General features: G+C 39.9%; 2 protein-coding genes across 3 annotated transcripts in view; one reads left to right on the top strand and one right to left on the bottom strand.

Moving 5' to 3' along the window:
- LOC126875119 (protein O-mannosyl-transferase TMTC4-like) overlaps positions 1-23,489 on the top strand; it is a 167,767-nt gene that overhangs the window by 2,902 nt on the left and 141,376 nt on the right. The window lies entirely within an intron of this gene.
- The window catches only part of LOC126875195 (uncharacterized), a 126,150-nt gene that overhangs the window by 26,864 nt on the left and 75,797 nt on the right, over positions 1-23,489 (bottom strand). The window lies entirely within an intron of this gene.

Genomic DNA, 23,489 nt, shown 5'->3' with positions numbered 1-23,489 from the left:
CGAACATTCCATATAATTAAACGATAGTTCCGACGTTCTTGATAATATAACGATAATGCGAGATTTCGTCGTTCAGAATTACAACAGTAGTGAAAATAATCAAATAGTATTTTTTCATAGAAATTTTATGGATTTTCAAAGGTGCATTTCTGAAGATTCCGATGCTTCTCTTTTTGTACAGTGTACGTTTTACTTTAAATTTGTTCGTACATCTTTCATTTCGATCCCTTTGGTACAAAATCCATACCTTGATTGTCAATATTTCTAGCCTTCGGAATAATTTGAGACAATTACACGCGACATTAAACTCGTTTCTCGCTCTTTAACGAGTATCAAGATACAGCGTACGTGCACACGAATAATTATCGTAATCGAAGTTGACGTGAATACGTTAACTTTCCTTTGATCGCCCAAAGCAAGTTCGAGCGTTCTCACCTCGCCAAGGAGATTATACGTTGAGATGTTAGATTATACGTCGGTGTTTCTTATCCTATCCTTAACAACATAATTTCTGTCACCGCGATAATTAGTCCCACGCTATCTTCCGGACGAATATCGCGACTATTTTCGAAAGGCTAGCACTTTCTCGTGGAAATAAAGCCATTAAAAACGAAGAAAAAAGTAATCGCAAGATCGGAAACGCGAGGTCGATTAAAATCTCCGCAAGTGGCTCGCGACCAGCATGGCAATCAGCGCCGGTATTATTAAAACGAATTCGCTGTGCGCCATTCCTACAATTAGTAGACACTTCGCTTGGTCCACAATTAAAGCTGCTGACTCAAAATAAACCGCTGTGAGCGTGCTCGTTCCGTTAGCTTATCGCGAATGGAATAATTACACGTTGTAAGTTTCGTTGCAATTTCTTTTTCGTCGCTAGTCAAACCGGTATGAAGCGCGATCGCGCGAAGATGATCATTCTTACGCGACGTTTTAAGGAAGTTCCGCGTTCGCAGTCGCTGCAACCGGATCGTTATCCCTGTGCGTTTTAAATGCACCGCGTTTAAATGGATCAAAGCGTTTTTCAAGCTTTTGGCAAAACAATCGCAAATAGAACGCTTCTTTAACTTTTTTTTAGAGATTTGAATTTCGTAATCTTCGAAAAAGGTTGACATCTAATTCCGTTACTTAAATTTGTTGTACAATGTTGAATTTATTCGGTTCGTCCTTCATTTTAATTAAATGCAGCCTGTCCAGCTAATTCCGTCGTGTTCTCTCTGTAAAGACATTAAGAACGAATCCGACAGATGTAAAACTTGCAAGTTTTATTCGTTGATGCTCCAGAAGAGCGAAGGGACTTTATCGCTGACAGCGATTAATGAGAATGCTACGTAGGAAGATTGTACCCCAGTTATTTATGAAAGCTTGTAGGTTGAGGTTAGGTGGAGGAATATGTGTTGAATTGTCGGAGGGTCCTTTGTCTAGACATTTGCAGTCCATGGCTTACGAAATAATTAGTAGTAAGCATCGTACTAAACGTATTATATTCCTAGCGAATATCTGCGCATTTTAAAATCGCAAAAAGGAAACCTAACTATTTCTCGATTAATTAATCGCCTCAACTATATACGGCCTGCGTTCGCCCGCGAGCAAACAAACAGAGGAAGAAACGAAACGACGCTTTCAGCTAGCATAACCGTAACAGCCCGTAACCACAGAGTGGCGTAATCGCCTCGTAAGACGTCGCGATACCGTCGCCGGATTGACACGACATCTGTATCGGACAATTTCTCGAGCGGTTCCGTGTCCGTATATCGATTCGCTGGTTCCGAATGGCGAACGGAAAATTGCGGATGCGTGTCCGGTATAGCAGGATCAAGCGCCGTATGGTCGTCGCGTATAGTCCGCGTTGCGGTGGCGGTATGGTTACGGGATGGGTGACAAGAAGCTGATCACGAGAAGCTGGTGGGCACACCGGCGCGTTACAGCGTATCCTGTAAACGCGAGCAGACCGCTCGCTTTCCGCCTAGCGCCGATTTGATGCATGGATACCAGTTTGCCACACTCCGCGCGCAATACTGCATATTGGCTGGTATTGGGCGATCCATCATACCGCAAGACACCGGCACATCGCTCATTCGCCTTAACGCTCCAGATGCCGTTGCCAACTTCGACGTGGAGAGACGGCTGGCCTCGTACATTCTGCCGCTAGAATGAACGCGGCAGGAGGGGCGACGTTTAGGGGTGGAAAAGGGGCGGAACGAGCGGGAAGGGGTTAGCATTGCACTTCCGTGTTTCGCGCGTTGCCGGAAGTGGAACGCATCCATAATTCCGGAGGCTCTGAGACGAGAAGACTACGGCTGCCGGCGGATGACGGTTCGTTCGTCTTGAGATTACGGGATATTAACGATCGGGAGCTGGCGTCGTTTCCAGCTAGTTTGCACGAATGCCTTCCAATCGTTCTGTCCGTAATTATTTTTTCAAATAGATTTATCGTGGATTTCGTTTAGCGATGTCTTTGTTTTGTTACCAGCGTTCGGACGTTGGCGTGTTAAACGCAGGGCTGAAGATAAGAAAGTTTCGTTGTTTTCTACGGCACAATGCGAGTTTCTGCAGTTGCTAGTCACGGGACACGGTCTTTACGGCTGTTGTACTTTCGATCGCTCAGTTTCGTACGTTTTGATGGTTGAACTGCAGCGTGAATAGCAGGTGTTTCAGTTTGAGGCGAATTTCCCTGAGAGTAGGATTTTTGGTTTCAGTGACAGATTATCCTACTACTAGATTTTCTTCTCTGTTTCTATATATCCGTGTTGGTATTTCCAACATGGTTATTACTATATTTGACGCATCTTATCATTTGCTTAGCAACTAGCTAATTTCGAAACAAACGTCGTACATTCAAACTACGTACACGCTCAGGCAGAAATGTTTAATATTTCTTAATGATAAAACTAAAGGCAACGAGGATATTTATTTTGTTTAGTCTAGAACTTCGACGAAGGAAACTACGACGATTAATTCCACCGAAACAGTTTCAACCCGATCAAAGCAAAATGAGGAAATCCAACTTTAAAATATGCCACAAAGTCGGACATTCTCCAAAGGTTTAAGTTCATCTAAAAACCGGACGGCTGATGACTCTTGCGCTTCTGAAAGCACGAGCTCGTTCACATGGCAACTGGAACGCGCGTCCAGAAAATACTAATAACCAGAAAAAGAGTATGGCGTATGTTTATAATTACTCTTTTCATATCTCGCAGGGCCTGGTGTCGATTACTCTCTTTCGGTTCTAGCCGTAGGGCTATACACGGGTCAAAGATTCCGAACAATTCAGTTTCTTCGCGTGCCAGTAACTTCGCCTATATTCGTACACGTACACGTAAATACATATGCATGTTTCATTCGCTGTCTTTTCCTTGTTATTCTGCATGCCTTTGATCCCTTTATTGTAGAGAAAACTTTGACGGCGCTTAGAATATATTTTGCTTTTCAGAATTTCGATTTCTATAGAAATGAAAACGTATCGACGATCCGGAAAATTCTGAGTGCAAGCTGGTTGACCCGTACATTTCACGCTCGCAATTTCCCCCAGCAAAGTATCTCAGGGGTTTCCGAACGTTTCTCGCTAAAGCGGTCATCAACTCGGCTACGTGTAATGCACGGGCGCGCGCGTGTTTGCACGATTACGCTTGCCGTACGAACATGAAAACCACCTTTCGCAGATTTCTGACCAACGAAACGAGAATATCTCCCCTAAACTCTGGTTCGATAACATGCGATTTGGTAGAATCGATCCCTCCGCATGAGAAACGAACTATTCCAACTTCGTTTCACGTAGCAATCGTTCGTCGAATTGACTTCTCCGCGGTGTGTGGGCGTCGAATAGTTTTAGGCCTTAAGCCCAGTTGCCGAGCAATTGTTACGAGTATGTTTTCGTGGTAAAATAAGGCGATTCTTCAAGCGGAGCAACTTGTCATAGCGTTATTACGCGATTCGATTAATTTTCTCCTCGCATTTTATTGGGTTGGCAACTAAGCCATTTGGTGGTATTCGCAAAACCCGCAATCACTTAGTTGCCGAGCTAATAGTACAATTTAGTACGGTAACCAAAGAAAGTGTTCGAATACTATTCGAAAGAAGAAAGAAACTTTTTCTGAGTAAATTGTGCGTTATTTTGAAATTTTTGGTCTTGCAAACGTTCACGACGATTAGACGACCGCCTGCACGATATAAATAAAAGTTTGCTAGCGACGAAAGGAGAACTACGATGCAACAGAGAAGCCAGTTTTCATACATTTCATACACTTTAACTGTAAGTTATATTCTTTCTTATAAAGTTGATAGTCACGATGATCCGATACGACGATGGCAACCTAATAATACTGTTTACGTTAAACATCAAAGCTTCCAGAATTGCCTCCACTTAGTCTTCGTTACGGTAGCATATGTTGCGTGTGGTAGCGTATAAAAGAAAAAAATCGTACAAGCCTCATGAAACATCGACTTGAAATATTGCCGCGATTTTTATCTTTGCTCAACGTTGTCTCGTTTAATAATTTAAGCTCTATTTGCTAATATTACGCTGCGCGTATTTTGCCGAGTACGCCGTACTATATCACACGATAATGTTTTACAACACAACGTGCGCAATTGAGCATGGGGCGATCTTCGTGTAAAAATAAATTGAGAATAATAGAAATTTCTTTACCTAGGGCTCCGTCTCCGGGGAAATTGATTTTAAACGGTTTCCGAGTATAAATATATTTGACTGTAACGGCGAATTTAATTTGAAAAGGTAAAACATGTATTAGCATTAGAAAAAGTAAAAAGTTTAGAGACTTTTATTGTGCTTTTTCTACGGAGAGTGAGAAAGGTTGTACAGACAGCGAAGAAGAATAAAAGAAGGTCAGGCTCAGGTTGCGAAAAAGTTTCAACAATTTTCAAAATAAACCTACGATTATGTACTTTTCGAGAATTCGAAGCGAACGCAATCTAAATTAAATTTTCGAGGTGTGATAAATATTCAAGTTCCGACAAATTATGCGTTTGTTGAGATGTGTAAGTGTTAGAAATCTGAAATAAACGGTGGTCGCAATCTAACGAGAGTCTTGACCACCATGCAGATAGTTAAATAGTGGAGGAAGCTCGGTTAGGTTCGCGTTTGCAATGGCGAGAAGTTTCCTGATTTCGAGTGTTCGCTGGATTATCGCGTTCGTAAATAGAAACGAACGGGAAATTGTTCCCGATTCTCCGATAAGAAACACGGCGAAGATAGGATCGAACGGCGTTTTGGCCAACAACTTTTAGTTGATGCTATCTTTTATTTAGTCATTTGCGGTAATGGAACGAGGAACATCGCCAGGAAGTCATTTACTTCCGAATAATTAATTAATCTTGTTTTTTAATCTGCAAGCCGCGTCGCTTAACCAGAAATTAAAAATTATTAGGAATTTTTCGTCTGGAAAGTATCTGCAATGTTGAGCCATTTAGTTTGAAAGAACACGATTTCTTTGAAATCGAACGTTCTATTAAAAAAATAATTAATTTGTAATTAATTAATTTACTACATTTTGAAAATTGCCAAATTTTTATTCAAAACAATTTCCTTGATGTTGTACTTCTCGATGCATCACTGATGCACGTTTTTAAGGGTATCAATTTTATTTAATTAATAACAATGCAAAGTGCCAACGGAAAGAATCTTTAGGAGGAAGGAAATTGTTAGGTGAGCGTTGAAAGTGAAAATCGATCGGAAATAAATTAGTTTAAGGAATATGGGCTACGAGGTAGAACACCAACGCCTAACTGACACAATTTTTGAAAGGTTTCTTAGCCCTTTGAAACTCTCAAACATGTTGAAGAAAAGAAAATTATTATATTTTGAATAAAGGAAGTACGAATTGTTATCGACGTAATGGTACATGTGTGTGTAATGTTTCTAATCATATTTCTATGGTACTTGAAATATTTTTGTGGCGCTAGAGTTCGATTTTCATGGCGACTTATCGATAAAGATAGATGAATTTCAGATACGTTAATTTTACTTCTTTCAGGTACAACCGTGACGTAATTCATTTTCGACAGAAATAGAACAACATTTGAGAAATAGAATATCTATAAATAAAGAAATTATTACGTAGACGAGATTGGAAATTCGAGTGACGGACTTACACGCTTTACGATCTTTACAGAAATTCTGACTTTTATTATCGAATATGCCATAAAATATTCAGTACCTGTGGTAACGGCTAGTCATAGTTTTAATTTTTTATGTCCCTGTAAAGTTTCATTAAAATCCGAGAGTTACACTGCGTGTGCTTCCCTTGTCAGAGTTAGTTACAATTTGCATACTACGCAACGTACATTAAAATATTGCACTGCAATTTTATAGGCTTCGTCAGAAATTCTCACTTTTATAAGTTAAAATTAAGCCTAATATTACTGTTAAACTTTATGTCGAGTAAATAACTCTCATTTATCGTTTTTCTCGCCAATTATACTTCTTATTCCGAAGGCAATTTGACATAACGCATGCGAATATATCTATGCCCATACGTATCTTCGCACGAAAGCATCGAAGAAAATCAGCGATTTAGTTTCACCGTAATCTAATGGTATTTTATAGCAAAGTGCACCACAGACACGTTTATATTCATGTACATAACAGGAGAAACACATTTATGTTTGTAACAAGGGCTCGATTGAATTACGCACGAATGACAGAAGGCAACGCAAAAACCGATGTTTTCTTTTTTTTTTTAGCTGAAAACATACAAACTATTTTGTAACGTTACGCGTTGCCAAAAGACAAATAAGAAAATGAAGAAAAATATAAGCGAAAGAACACAAAAAATTCTGTGGCTAGTAAAAAAAACAAAACAAACGGAAGCTTCAGGTAAACATGATTTACCGTAACCGTTTCGCCGTTTCATAACCAGAACCACGTAGGAACACAGGATAGGAATGCGAAATACCATCAAGAAATGCAAATGTTTCCGCAAAGAGCGAAGATCCATTAAGCTTCGCGAAATCTCGTTTTCTCTTTCGTTCTCGGTTTAAACCAAGCGTCCTTTGCATTTTAATGTTTACACTCGTCCGATGAAAGGCGCAAACAAAAAGAAGGCCGAAGGCAAAGAGGAAAGGAAAGAGAAAACAACTAAAGAAAATGAAGAAAAGAATGGAAAAGTAAAGAAATAAAAAATGGAAACGAGCCTCGAATCGTCCTTTTTTTTTTCATTTTTTTACTAGTTTTCAGCGCTCACGCTCGGTTATATTCTTCCTCCGTTCGAATCCGCGGGCGCGTTTTTCGCAGCGTTCGTTCTCTACCATTTATTCGCGCGCGGCTTTTTGTGCTTGCACAATGACGATCGATATAATCACATTTGCCGCAAGTAGAAACTTATACCGTTCCCTAAGAGAGATTCTTCTTTGTTTCATCATACGTCGAGAGGACAAGGAGAGAGAAAGACAGAGAGACGGAGACAGAAAGCCAGTTTCGCGCGTGTCGGTCAGAATAAAAATTGTCGGCGGTGAGTTTTATCCCAGCGAAGTTAGCGCCACAAAGCTTTTATTCGCTGCGCGCGGCCGTGCGCTCTTTTGTGCCGGTCTTTATCCGTTTCTGAGGGAGAGACGGTTTTCATTAGGAGTCCGCGTGACGAATTATCGTTGGAAAAGCAAGTTTCCCTTCCTAATGGATCGTCGATTACTTCTTACGGGTTCTTACTTTGATCGCAAAAGAATGTGTAAAGTGCTTGTTACATGTAGCTGTTTTGTTTGTGGAGATGTTTGCTTTAAAGAAAACCAGAGGCTGTTAACGGGTTCCTTTCCTGCGTTGCATTATCCACGTTAATCGAGTTACTAAGAATATCCAAGAATATCCAAAGATGGACCCATAAATTTTGAAACTGTGCTTTGGTAGTATTCGTAGAATATCGATGTAAAACTGGTTTAAATTGAAATTGAAAACTTAAGAGGAAGAAAGACGATAAATAGGTAGAACCGTTAGCTAACGTCAATAAACGTTGAAATATAAAACAGAATAGAGCAGTGCTCAGGCGATTGGTACAAGAATTATTAATTAGTTATATAAAGAAATTAAATTTCCTTCCATATGGGATATTTTTAACGTAGTACAAAATAGTAAACGTGCAAGCAAGATAAAAGGGAATTCGGGAGGATATCAATTGTGACAGATGTGATCCCTTTGAGTTCCTTAATGTGTAAGTTTTTAATTTTACATCAAGTGCTTGATGATAATTTAGAACATTCGCGAGGATCAAAATTCAAAGGTTACGTATAAAAGGTGAATTATGGGTATTACTATGCAAGAACAGGTGATTAAATTTCTTATTCAAAAACCTACAAATGTTCTACTTCAGTTCTACTTAATCCGTAATCTTCTTCCAATTATATTTTCCTGTAATTGTACAATTCATAAAGTTAGACAAATGAATCTGATTAGAGATATTAGATTCTCAGGGAATTATGTTTGATTCCGAATGGCAGAGAGTACAGCGATTCTGCGATTAAAAAGCCGCAATGCAGAAGTCGGCAGGTAGGTGTACGTATTGCTGACTATTCGCGCTTTCACGCCTCTTTAGTCTCCTGTGGCCTCTAGTCCCGCGCAACGATGTTTGCCAGCGGTGAGACTGCACCCTTTCATAGTATCGCATAATTTTGCATACAAACCTCAAGCATAAATATACCAATTTGTTGTTATATACGCAAATATACGTTATATAGCAAAATGACATAAATAACAAAATTATGATAAAAATTACTAGTATCCGTAGAAATACTTGCACTTCTTCGCGTATCTATATCGATCGATAAACGGTATACAATTACATAATTTTTCGTCATATCGTTATCATGTCCGAAATGAACAAACCCGATTATACGAATTCAAAGAACTCCAAATGCCGCGTTCTCATTTATAAAATTATTATCCATCTTGCGATCGCAAAACGATAGGAAAGAAACGATGAAATACCAACCACGTAATGGATCGATATTTGAAATCAGTCAGGTGTATCGTATTTCTCAAACAGCATGGAGTTCGGTCTCGCTGTTATTTCGCGACTTTCATTTCACTCGGTTCGATTATACGTTGGAAAATGGTTGGAACGGTTGGTCATGCGATCTTCAGCAGTTAACGTCAACAGAGAGAAAGGACAGTCGTCGGATTTTCAAAACAGTCACGCAGAAACGCCTTGCTGTTAGTCGATGCACGGTAGAATGGCTTTATCTCGTTATCACTGGCACAGACCGTGGCAAACATAGGAGTAACGAGGCGAAGTTGGCAGTTGCGGTTCGCTTTCCCGCGTATATACGAATCCTTCTGGTCGATCTACCGTGTGTATAGAGCATAGGGAGTATAGGGAGCTTCCGGGACGCTCGCGCGATGTCACTGAAAAAGCTCAGCGTGGAAACGAACTCTGGTAAATGATCACTTTTATCGATCTCTTTTCACCTGAAGAGCACGTAGCGCACGCTGCAAGATAGCGTGAGCTTCGTTCGCCAAGCAGTCACGACGCAGTCAATCGCCAAAAGAGATAAGACACACCATGGGACTGTCGAGCTGAGAGGGCGGCTTCCGTTCAAAAGAATTTGCAAGTTAGCCGGGTTACGTGTCTCTTCAGCTACCGTCAGCGAACGAGTTTATCCATGAAAGGCGAGCTGCAGTTGCGAAAAACTGGATGGAATATTCTACCGAGTGAATTTCAAGCAAAGATTGGTTTCTACTTGAAAAATATTATCGATCGTAGAATGTGTTTGCCATATACGTAGACTTTTAAAGAATAACGCACGATTTGGTTAAAGAAAGCGATTCGAATGTTTTGTAGGATTCACTCGGCGATAAGTACCGTATTCGCTTAGACGATTTCCTCGTTCGAAACACTCGAGCGCTTCCCTTCTGATACCATTCAGCTTTGAGCCTTTAGGTTCTTTTGACGACAAGGATTTCTTGGTCCAGCGGTTCACTTGACGCCGGTAACCTCTCGATCTTAAGGTTTAGTCGACGTCAGGGACCTTCCCATACCAGGCTTCATTTGGAATCAAAGTCATCTTTGTCCCTGGCCTTAAAATCAAGTTCTCGACTTCAAAGTTCGTTTGCCACCAATTCGTATAGCATATTCAGATATCGATTAGGCGCCACGTGTTACAAAATAGCAAAGCTTAGGCATCGAAAATATTTCATCGCCCAAGGCCTTTAAATCATGATTCACGATAGTCGAGGATTTTTCAGGGTGGTTCTATGATGATTTATGAGCTAAGTCGCGAGCAACGATGCGCTGTAGCGCTCGGATGCGTGCATATGCGAGGGAATAATTATTATTAAATTACTTGACCCGACGCACCGAGCGGAATCTCGTTTCACGGCGTTACTGACACGCATGAATGATTACGTTGCGGATCCTAATTCAGACGTGCGATATCGCATTATACAGCTTGCCACGTACGTTCCCTCGAATTCCATTACGTCACGATCCACCTGATCTGATATGTCATTCGTTTGTACGATGAATCCACCGCTTATCGTGGATTCCCCGTTTTCTTTGGCGCCTCGTTCGTTCAAAATCGCCCGGCACTTCAATCGTTTTGACACTTTGCTAGTCGATCAGGTTCTGATCACTACGCGTTTCGCGCGAGCACCGATGGAGGGACAAATAAAGCGAGATTTCAATATCGTACAGTTTCTATTATCCGTAGCCTTGCGTCCAAGTAATTCATCGTTAAACTCCGGATATTTATGCAGTTAATTGTAATATTATTTCTCAATTCCAATTATGTACAATATATACGTTTCCTTTACTATAGGCTTCAACGATTCGAGATAAATCAATCGGAACCGAGTATAATCGTTACGCTAGTTGCAAAATTAGCGCGAAAGAATCGATGAAATATCTGGATAATTCGATCATCGGTATAATTCGCGAAACACAAAAAATTCCGGCTTGAAATGCCAACGATCCGATCGGGGTCCTCGTTCATCCCAGCCCTGTCAGTGCGCCACAACAACGATCATTCTCCCTTTAACGCGTTTACACAGGACACCGGGCATTGATTAAACGTCCGCGGAATATGTAACGTAGAAAACTAGTGTTGGTGGAATCGAGTTGCGGTGCGAATTCTGTACGTTACCGGCAATCGAATTGCGGTTTAGATTCGGCCGCAATAGCGAGGATAGAATTTTCAAAGGATCGTAGCCGGAACGAGGAGAACGGGACACGGTGATAAAAGAGGGAATGTCGGTTCGAAACGAAAATCTAACGAACGCGTTATCAATCCTGTGACGAAGTTCTGTTACGACGGTATCCCACGCTCGTATTCGTAGAGTTTCTAAAATTGGCAAAAACTCCAAAGACGGAAAAGGAAAAGGAACTGGATGAATTTCTTAGCGATACAACTGCGTATCATTCAGCGACTTCTTCTCGCTGTTCTTATTCGTTCCACGCGTCCTTCGTTTCATATACGGTAACCTACGAGAATATTGGAACACTCGTAGCAAACCTTTCACGAGCATAGAATAGACTCCAGTTTTAATCGCACTCCGCTCTAACCGATCATGCATCACTCGGTGTCTGATCATACACTTGCTATTCTACTGACGTCGAGGTATTTCGTACTGTACCTCCAGACACCGTTATAACTTCCAATATCGACTGTTACTGATGACTAGTTGGAAATTGTGATTGCGATTATGTACCGAGACGCGATATTCCGTAAAACCTATATCTTTGATACTATTAATCGCGAAATGCAAACTTATCGTTGTTATTTTTCCTGAGTTATTGAAATTTTTGGAACTGCTTATTTATCGTTGGTTTCAGATTCTGATAATATAATCGTAATAGCAGTGTCTCGTTACAGTACCAATGAAATTTCCAAATATTTTATACGACACGCGCAATGTATGATTTTCTATAGTTTCACGAGCCACTGTAGCAAAGAATTCTGCGGTTCTCTTATCGACCTTCCGAACCTCCTGGTTTCGGTATTTTCCGTAGTACGTCTTTGTTTCGACGTCTCGAGGACACACAGTGTCGACAGCGAGAAAAGAAATTCCTCGTCCGAACGTCGACAAGAAGGTACCATTACGCGAGGACCGTTCTTTGGGCGTTGATCGTGACGAGGAATCCGGAGCGGGCTTCCGGATACAGCTCTTCGAGCTGTATCCAGCCGTTTATTGGATTCGTGAACTTTGCCACGGGGTATGTAATAACCGAGCGGGCGAAAACCCCGTAAATCCGTGAGAAAAGAAGAGGAGGAAAAGCGAAAGAAAAGAGTGGAGAAGGATAAGGTCGAAGGAAAGGAGAAACTGCCGCTCTTAAGGAGTCTGGACAGATGGAACGATATTATTGTGCCATTGAAACGAGCGCGGTATTGAAAAAGTTTGTTCTCTGCGTATTTCGATAAATGATTAATGCGCGGCAACGTGGAAAATTCCCGAATCGATTTTTATTCTCCGTTCGTCTACGCTTCTACATTTTAATAGCTTTCTCCTTCTCGAACGCGATGCTTCTGTACTCTTCGCAATTATATTATCTTCCTAAATGAGTCGTATTCAAAGTTTGTCAAGAATAGCGAAAAAATATATTTTTCTACCACGGTTAGTAAAAAGTTAATCGCTTGACAAATTTTTAACGAAGTTATATCATTTCGAACGTAGTGGAACATTAATTACTATCAAAAGCGAAGTAGCTTGAGTCGAAAATGCCGAAAAAATGGAAATAAATTCATAAGTACGAATTCAGACGGATTAAGAAGTTTTTTAGAAGATTAAGAATGTTCAAATAGAAAGGCAAAAGTAGCGTTCAATCGTCACAACGCTAAGAAATTAATACAATAGAAAGATAAATATATAGTCATAAAGTTTTTATTGAAAATAAGAGAATAAAATTTCTGTATATTTATGAATAAATTTACTTGTATCGTTCTCAAGCAATAATACATATTTTTTAGATTTGCAACGACGTGTGTAATTAGCACAAAATGTGTATTTACCTACGAAAGTTCAACATCAGTTTTATAAGCACAATTTCCAATTTTACTTAACTACATTTTCAAAGTTCAAGCGAACTACGAAGCAAAATTATGACTAAGACTTCGAAGATGTTGTCACGCTCTTTCTATGCGGACGAACGAGTGTAACGTTTTCACGAATGGTATAATAAGTTTTGAAACGCCGAATGACCGCAACATCTCACAGGTATGCAATTTTACGAGAAAACAGCGAGAAACGATTGATCCGGAATGGCTGGCGCGACAATGACAGGGGAACCACCGCCTTTTCGTCGTGAAGTATATTTTCGGCCGTGAGCTTTTGCTCTCGCAATCGTAAATGCCACTAGATGCAAATACAGTCGTCGGCGAATGGGTCGACTGCATTTACCGCAACAGAATATCGATGCCGTGGAAAGTTTGGCCATACGAATTCACCGAGAGGGTAAACTTTCAGGATACCCTCCGGCTGTCTGAATATTCATCGTGCTGCGACTAAAAACGCAGAAAACTCCTAGTTGTCTCCCCGGAATGACTGGCAGTGATCTCGCGCAATCTATCAACGTAACAGAATCGAAGCATCTTCTCGATCGGAAGATGTATTTTCGCAGTTCGGAATGCGCGATAACGCGTGCTTCGTCGCGCCAATTGTAGGCGCGTTGAAATATTTCTACCACTTTCGCTAAGTTTGTCGTCGTTGTCCGAATATTCGTTACGTTGATTCAATTTTCTCGAATTTTAGGGTATTTCGTTGACTGAAATTTTGAATTTGTCGTTTTCGTGATTGTTGGAGTGAGATAAGGTAAGATCAAGGGATGTTTCCGATACCGTTTGCTCGTCGTGCTGATACTGCAACAGTGCTGATGCTGCGACAAACTGAAAACAGCATGACCGAGTCGATAGAACGTCGACTTGGCAAACTTAATTCATTTTCGATCGGTAATCCTGTTTTATCTCTCTGACACAGCAACGATTAAATCAGACGAAAGCATCTTTACGGAAATCGCGATTTCGATGGATGATAATTAATTTCCAATAAATGGGAACGTTCGAAGGAATTCGTTTCGGCGTTAAAATTGTCCGATTCATCGAGTTGGCAATTTCACGATCGCGATATTAAAACACATCGCGATGAACGTTCGTTCAATCGAATGATCGCCGTTTCTCTTCCCTATCCGCTGTTGATCGGTACGTATTTTTAAATACCTGGAAAGTCGAACACTCGCGGATGGACTTATCGGTATGCGTCGCGAATAATACGAAAATTCATTTGGCCTCCGTCGAAAAGCTTGCTAAAACAACAAAGCTCCGGCCGAAACGCGTTTACCGCGCGTTGCACGCCGTGCGTTTATTTTCGTTCGGACTAATTCAGCATTCAGCCGGCATAATCGAGGAAAGTATCGATTTTAAGCCGCGCTGAAATGCGTTTTTAACGTTCTTTTCATTCGTATAAACACTCGATCGAACCCGTCTCTCCCCAATTACAACGCGTTTTGCACTTTTCGCGACGCGTTTAGATCGCCTGCAGCGATTCGAAGAACGCCGCGCCGGCTGATTCGATGTGAATGTTCGAGAAATGGACAAAAGGGAATAGGTTGAGGTGAGAAAGAGTTGTTAAATGTAATGCGTTAATTCCCGGTTTAATAGAGAGATATTGTATTGCTGTATCTTTCGTGAGATAATAATTCAATGATTATCCTGTGATAAAACGAAATTTCGTTACACGATTATGTTCATATAGGTACAATGACGAGAATATAAATGGAGGAAATCCTTGTACCAAATATAACTTCATTTGCTTCGTAATTATTACTCGAAATAAAAACTTACAAGCTTGTTCTGCCTGAGATCGTATACCTTTGAATTGGATTGACCGAGCTCTTGACTGAACTTTTCAATACCATACTTTTATTTGCTTATACCGTTAGTTAATAATATATACTTTTCCAACGTAGTGGTTTCTCGAATTTATTATATTTCGCAACTTATAATTTATAATTTAGATAAGTATTCTATACGTCGTCCGTGTCTTTATTTATAACGGCAAACACAAAAAGTTATACTTTAATTTAATTCAGTTTGAAATTATTGGTCGAAATAAAAAATCTACAATGTCTAAGAATACAAGAAGCATATTTCTCAATGCTAGATTCCAAGAAAATCGAGAAATGAGTTTTTCATAATTATATTTTAAACGGGGGTGTGTGTTATAAATTTCAATCAGCTTGGAGTTTCTATTTAACAAATTGCTCGTATGCGTTCTTTTATTTTCTCGCTTATTTTTTTTTTATCATAGCTAGTAACGTTCTCTTTTAATACGATATTTTGTCATTGAACGATTTCATCCGAAAGAAGCTTACAAGCAATTCTCTTAAGTAGAGCGACCAGGAGGATCGTATATTCCAGCGATCCTGTTGCGATTATCGCGAGTATTCTCGAATGTGTGATCGTCCTATCGTATTACGACATACTTGAAACGAGAGTTTCCACGAGAGTTCTCACGGTGCTGCTAATCCGAAAGCTCTTCGAGTCGAGGTTACGCTCGTTTGAAAATGCGTGAGGGATTAGCGAAAATAGGACAAAAAATCGATAAATGTCGAAGAACGTTGGTCACGTCATCTTTCCGAAATACCGACGACGTCATTCGTTGACAAACTTTTTTAGCCTTCGAGCGAGAGTTTCGACACACGTTCATGGCATGTTTTTTACTTATACGCTCGACATAACTGACAGTAATTATTTGACATAGCTATAATAATGGTACACTTGAACGATGAATATATACATTTCTTATTTTTCCTGCTTTTTTAAGACGTACTTAATTTCATACTTATTTCGTTGATTTATTTTTACGTTCAGTCACATTCTTTTTCTCGGCCTTTCTGTGGTCGATCGTTCTTTTTCTAAGAAGGTATTTTTTGTCGACACCGGTAAGAATTCTGATAGAGTATGCGATTATCGACGATCGACTACCACGCGAAGTGGTCACCCGTGTAACGTTGAATCGAGTACTTCACTCTCTAAAAGTACAACCCGTTTATTTTTATTAGCCAACTAAGTTAGAACCGTATAGTCTACCAACGCACGTTTTCATGACCTCAAGCGATACATCCGATACCTAGAATAACAATGGCAAAAATGTTGTATAAAGCAGCAGGTTACGTCATCGTGACCATTAATCAAGCTCGAAAACAATAATATCATCTCCTCGGTAATATAGACTTACGCTTCCATTTTCATCTATTATCCCAAGTAAGAAACAAATAATCCAATGATAACATCTTATTTCCAGTATCCTGACACGAGACTCGGGATAAGTTCCGATTGAAAAAGTTTAAAAAATACCCGAGACCCTTTCTACCTTACATAGACCACAAGAGATCGCAGCATCGTCTTCGGAGACGAATTATCCCGAACGAACGTACAAATTTATACCTCTCGTTCCCGGAGCAAGCCCTGAAAGGAATGTATCCATAAAATTTTCAGCCATTGGCGAGGTGGTATGGTTGGAATCGTGACTTCGCCGAGTCTATCTCGGCTCCGTTTTCATTGAATAATTGCGCGAATGGTAGGAAGGTGGCGGCGATTCGTTATCAGACGGACGTGTCGTTCGATTCCTCGGATCCGTAGAGTCCGACGGTGGATCACGCGCCTCGTGTGCTGCCGGTCTCACCGTGCGACCCGGTGTGTTTCACCAGGAGGAAAGGACGGCGGGTTTGGTAGCTCGCGTGGTCGAAGCGTGCCGTGAGCCAGCGCTGTAAACTTGCCTCGCTCGATCGTGCACATGCATTAAAGAACACTTTCCCAGCGCGGCCACCGATATTCACGATAGGCGGTGCTCGCTGGTTGAGCACTTTATTGCCTCGTCGCGTCGTCGCACGACCACGCATAATTTTCATCCGGCTTCTATGCGTCGAGCTAACGTCACCCCGACGTCGAGCGAATTAATTAACGATTAAGTGTCTCTCTCTCCCATTTCTATCCCCCATGATTCTCTAATCCCCGACCACACTCCGTCTCCTCGCAGAAACGCTGATTATCAGCGTTTAATTATTGCGGGCTAATCGTTGAACGTGTCGCCGGCAAACATCGTGCTCGGATAATTGGGCGTGACGCGTCTGTTGTGCGATCTGCTCCCTCTCTTATTTTCTCTCGTCGCTCGAGGCACTTCAAATTACCAACCTCTCGTTTCGATTCGTATACATATCGCGAAGGATTTTTCTCGGTAGTTTTAGTGGAACATGGTGGTTTTCGCTTGCCGTGAAACGAGTGCCAATGAGTGGATTTCGATACAAATTTGTAATATTCGTCGAGTAACAAAGCGGTGAAAGTAATGGAAATGTACTTGAAAATTGTAGCTTTATCGCTGTTTTTTTACGTGTTTATGCTAATTCCTTAAAACTGTCTCGAAGATGTACGTGGTATGGTATCGTTTTTAATAAGACTGTAGGTACACCGCTGCTATTCTGAGTGACGCATCTGTGTACGTTTAATATCGTTTTGTTTAAGCATGGTTCTAGAAATACACGAAGAACACGCTACATTAACGTTCGCAAACATATTTTAAATAAACTCGGTTGAAGAGTAAGAAACAACCATCTACCGCTGTCCTTGCTAGTATTACTACTTCGCTAAAAATGATCAGTTTTCCTCCTTTCGATCGGAAAGAAGCCCGCAGATCAATTGAATACCTACGTGACACGTCGAGTACGTACAAGAATCCCGTAATTTTTTCAACCAAGCAAAGAACAAGCGTCTAACTTAACGAACAGGGGCAAGCGGCTGGCAAGCACGCAAATCGAGCTTCTTTATTTTCACCGCGGCGAAATTTTTTTCCTGGCACAATTTAAATCCGCTTACCATCCCGGCGGCATGCCGGCGCAAGTATTAATTTAAGTTTCAACAACGAACATCCAAAGTTCGCGGAAACAAGGGCATCGCGGTCCGCCGCGCCGGCTTCAAATTCATCGCAAAATTCGTCGGCCCCTCGATTAAGCGATGCGGGTACACTTTTATCAAGGTACTGTCGGGCGCGAGAAACGTCACGCGAGAATATCGCGCTTTCGTCTCGGTTCCGCTTCCTGTCCGGCCGCCTCGCTGAAATTACACCCTTAATCGCGAATATTTATCCGCAATTATTATCGTCGCCTCTCGAACGGGCAAAATTACGCGCATTTATGTACGCAGATGTGCTCGAATAATGGGACGGTTTAATTGCGTGACTGCACGACGAATCCTGGGAATTGTACGAACTGTTATATTCATGTGCACGTGTGCGTGTATGCGCGCGCGCGTGAACGTAGTTATCATGTACGAATGTACGCGTGTACACGTTCGTTGCGCGAGTCAAGGCAGCGAGGACGCTTTGCCAACCTCCTACGGCAGATAGTTAATTACTTAATTACGTTGCCGTAATTAGCTCATAGTTTTGAAGTCGGGCGCAGACCAAGGCGCGTGATTAACGAATCGCTGTGATAATAAAATGCTCGCCGCTGTCGAAATTCGCGTTCACGCTCCTTTGTACGCCAGAGATGTGAATATGCATCGCGCACAGACGTTCTACGTTTCGCGTGCTTTTATTTCGACTAATTTACATCACGCTTGTTATTCTCCTTCCGTTTCAACGAGCTTCTCCTTTTGCTACGTTTTGTATCGACATTCTGCTTGACATCTTGGCCGTAATTGCGAAAAGGTACGATGAAATTAAGGGTCAATTTTTGTTTACGATAGTGGAGTTTGATCGAAGGTTTCTAGGATGTGGTGTTACCTAGATGTTACGTTATGTAATTACCATTGAATGTTAGTATCGAATTTTCATATTTAAATAGGATTATTTAACACCACGACTCTTAATCGAATAGTCGAATCTGCGAAAGTACGTAGATGCCAATTATCGAAATCATACAGGCGCTTTCAGCGAAATTAATATTGACTTTTACTAAGTAGAAATAATTTTATATGTCTATTTGTATTCATTGTACTATTTTGACTGTAATTATCTATGTAGAGTAAATTTGGAAACGCAATGTATGTCGATAATTCTATTGTTAAGGATTATTCAACGACGAATCCTACATCAAAAGATCAACTTGTTATTTAGACGTATCGTGTCAATTCTGATTCTTATTGATCGTTCTTATCGATTACTAAATAATTCTTAGTCTTTTCAAGAATACTTCACTGCGTTCAATCAGGCATTTGTGTTTCGACGTGGCGAAAAGATATTTGGCAGAAACTCGGAAACTCGACAAGAGAATTGTTTACAATTATCGTGACATCAGCCTGCTACCTACGTATATCTATTTCGCCTCGCGAGATTGACATAGAAACGTGAGATCGCAATTTTTCTCGAAGAAAAAGCTAGGATGAAAGAGCAGGTTCGATTCGACGCTCTAAGAATTAAAGTCACGTTTACGTATAAAGAGGTTGGCTGTTCACAGAGGCAGATCGTTATCCGACGTAATCGATAACAGAAGGGGTTCCGCTTATTTCAGCGAATTCAATTTCAAATCGAGCCCTCGGGCTGCTTTCTCTCTCTCTCTCTCTCTCACTCACTCCTCTCTCCCCCCACTCTCTTTCTCTCTGAATACCCGTTCTAACCAATTTAATTACAGTATCCTTCTTTGTGATGCGATATGTTACCGATCGAGCTGCCATTATATGAATGGGATCTAAAGAATAATCTTTCGCATAATTAATTCCTCTCATTGTTCCGTACTGTCGTTGAAGTTTGTAGAGAAATTTTGTTCTCCTCAAGATTCATATACAGTGCGTTAATCTACTGTATACCCGGTTGTATTTCTTACTTAGTTAAGGGTAAGGAACATAGGTCTGGAAAAAGAAAAGAAGTAGTATACGACGCTGTAAAACTTATTTTCCTATAATATCAATTTTTCTTATGTACGGTAATACATTTAAGTAGGGTATAGACGCATCTGTTTTATAAACAAGAGTACACATTTTCTTCGTAATATCTCGTATATAAAAGTAGAAAGGCAGATGATGTTGGGAAAATTGATATATCATGAAATATTTCTCATTGTCGATAAAACGAATGAATTTTTCTAGACATCGTTATTTAACGGAGTATTATTTAAAAGTTGGAATTCTGTGCGATAAAAAGTAATCACTAGATGGAAATTGAAAATTTAAACGTGTAGTTATTTACAGAACACGCATATTGTACAGGAGTGTACAAAATATTTAAACTAAAGGAGTAGCTGTGATATTTAAATGACGCGATAAATCCCTGTTTAGAATCTGATTTTTTAATTATATTCACGAAAATCCGAATTGACATAAACGTTTGCAGTCTAATGTTAAGCACCCGTGCTAGGACCATTAAGATATGCTTAATTATTTACAACTATCGTTCTTCGAACAAAAAAGTAGTTCACCGATGACATTACAAGAAAAAAATCTGATTTTAAAGCCTCGTCTAGATTAGCCAAAATTACTTCGATTCAAGCGATTTAAAATTCGCATTGATAAAGCGTGCTCGTATTGCTTGAATTCAAATAGCTTGACTAATGTAAACGAGGCTTAACCGCCTACGCGTTCTATATCTTTACTTCATGTAGTTATTTTCATACTTAATACAGACACGTTAAACCAGATTATATTTCTGTCCATGACACCTCGCGAAGCACAACCAGGCCGAAGTTCCAAAGGAAGATCGGATCCATCTTCGCGGACAGTCTCTTGTTTGTGTGCTTAACAGTAATGACAGTCAGACTCTTTGAAACTTGTATTCGTCTCTCCCCATACTTCTTGCCTTATTCTTTGTCTTCAACACTTTTTTTCTGTCATACTTATCCAGGTGTCAGTTCCATTCTTAGAACCCTTCGTTCGTTGCATCTTGCTTTGCCCGTTGAAAACGAGCGCTCCGCTTTTCACGGAAATCTTTATGCGCGAAAATGCGACCAACCGTATTCACCTCGCTTGAACTCGCTACTCTTTCTTTTTCTCCTTTTCTTCCTTCTTTCTTGTCGAATCGCTAAATACTCGTATTTTCCCGTTCACGTGCTAGCAAAATCGAGAAACGTCACATTTTAAACAAATTTTTTCAATTTTCAGCCATGTACTTTTAATCATTCTCAACGATTTGTCGTATATGAAGTTCGCGTAGAAAATACACGATAAGTCACATTCTTTGTTTTTCGTATAAGAGAAATTTTAAAATCCAATAGCTTGTTAACCAATCGCATATTACCAAAATTGTGTCGTTATTAAATTTGGCCCTGAAGTTTGTTGCAACAAGTATTTTCTTTTAGGTATTTTATATGCAAATTGCACCACCCCGTATGCAACGCAATTCTTTGAAACTTCAGTATATATCTCAATTTCTTTCCGTAGATTGGTACACCTTGAAACTTGCCATAAATGCATAAACGTCTGTGTTCTCTTCATTATACATTTTTCAGATACTCTTCATTTCGATCTCTTCGGCTGAAATTTTGTATTTTAATGGTTGGTGGTCCAGTATTGATACAAATTCGAGAACAAACAGAAATGGCAAAGGACGTCGATTTATCCGGTCAACGGTATTCCTTTTGTAGACGCGTTTTAGCATTACCATAAAATAACACGTTTACAGATATTCGTCGGTGGTAATTCAAATTTCAACTTGACGTTGGGGCGGATTTCGTCGGTCTCGAATTTATGGGATTAACGCGGATATATTTTCCACGTTGTACTTTGCCGGTGCGACACAAGAGTTACATAATGAAATAATACGCGTTTGTAAATCCATTTTATGTAACGCTTAAATTCCAGTTCTCCTGTTAACTGGGCAAATTATTGAGCTTGCTCGCATGCTGTTGATCGGACCTGCGAACTTCCGTGCCCGATCGTGCGATTACGCTATCCAATGTCAACGTAATTTATGATTTTCCTCTTTTATTTTTTATCCTTATTATATACTCATTGTTTTTTATCCTTTCTTTTCTGCTTTCTTTTCTGTTCCCTGGATACAACATCGTTTGTGGTGATGTGTATGTAGTACGATGATAAAGTTGTGCGCGCGCGTGCACAGTATGTATAGAAGTTGGTCTAAGACGATTATTTTTAGCGCTGTTGCTTTTGTATCTGAATTATGTAACTATCCTTTTTTATCCATTATATTTTCTAGATGTATAAGGGCCCGGATTTTTATTTTACTTTTTCCTTTTTTATTCTTATTCTTTGAATTCTTCTTTTCCACAGTAGCTTACTATTCTTTAGCTGTCTTTGTTTATAATTAGTTTACCTCTACTTTTTACTTGGTTTATTCTTCGTTCCTTGATAGTGTTATTTACTTTACCATACCCTGCTACCTTTCATTATTCCCCTCTCCTATTTTTATTTTTCTGGGCCATTAAATATCGAGTAATATGTGTCATTTGTGAACAAGAATTGTATCATTTCGTGTACTTCGCCAAAGGAATTGTACGATAATTTATCCATTTATCGACACAAATATAAGAGAGAAATAGTACAGCGAGCCAGAATTGGAGAACAAAGATAGAAATATAGTTTGAAATATTATTAATACAGTTTTCGTTAACTATATAAGGTGATCTAGTTAGTCCACATTAGAATAAACTTAACTAAATACGATCAAATCATCGAAGGATCCACATTATTACAAATCAATTAACGTTAACTTTCACTCGGATGGAAATAAATATTTATCGTATATCTATATAAAAGATATGTGCGTGTCTGTAGCTATTTCTTTTTGCCGCATCACTGTAATTATAATCATTCGTATTTAAGTACGTGTATTATTACACATATATGTATATATTACTGAAACAAAAAAGTAGCAAACGTTTGGTTAAAATAAAACTGAATTCAACGTTAGAATTAATAAACGAACGTAATAAAATAGTAACCCTTGATTTGAAGTTCACTGTTTCAAAAACGAAGTACAATGAATCGCGTCCTTTCTATTTCCCACTCTCGTTCGCCAGTCCGGGAAATTGGATCTTCCGTGTTCTCCATGTACCAGCGTCGTCTTTCAACTCTTTACTCGTTCAGCTTCGTTCTTGGATAACGTCGCCTAAGCTTCACTAGCGAGTAAAAGGTGAAAGATCTTCTTCGTTCTGGCTTCGTCGCTAAGAAAATTAAGACTAAACGTACCTTCGACATGCAGAACTGGAAATGTAATGAATTATTTGTAAGACGTTCAAAGCAGGGCGTGGCTTGACATTTGATTCTAACTTATTGAAGTACTTTAAGTAATTACGCGTAACATCAGCAAAATCTATCGATGCGCATGGAACGTCTAAAAAAGTACAAGTACCTTTATGGAATTTTAATCTGCCAACCGCTTAACATATAGATATTTTTATGACAAATACAGATTAGTTTAGCCGATTGTTTTAATCTTATTGATCCTTATAAATGAAAATTATACAGGGTGGTTGGTAACTGGTGATACAAGCGGAAAGGGGGTGATTCTGCGCGAAAAAAGAAGTCGAAAATATAGAATAAAAAATATAGAATAAAAATTTATAGAATAAAAAAAAACGTCAATCGAGACAACGATCTACAGTGAGATCCGT

Source organism: Bombus huntii, chromosome 2 (genome assembly GCF_024542735.1).
Source record: "Bombus huntii isolate Logan2020A chromosome 2, iyBomHunt1.1, whole genome shotgun sequence".
Taxonomy (NCBI): Eukaryota; Metazoa; Arthropoda; class Insecta; order Hymenoptera; family Apidae; genus Bombus; species Bombus huntii.
Note: the sequence above shows the minus strand (reverse complement) of the source record. Positions and strands in the feature narration are given on the sequence as shown.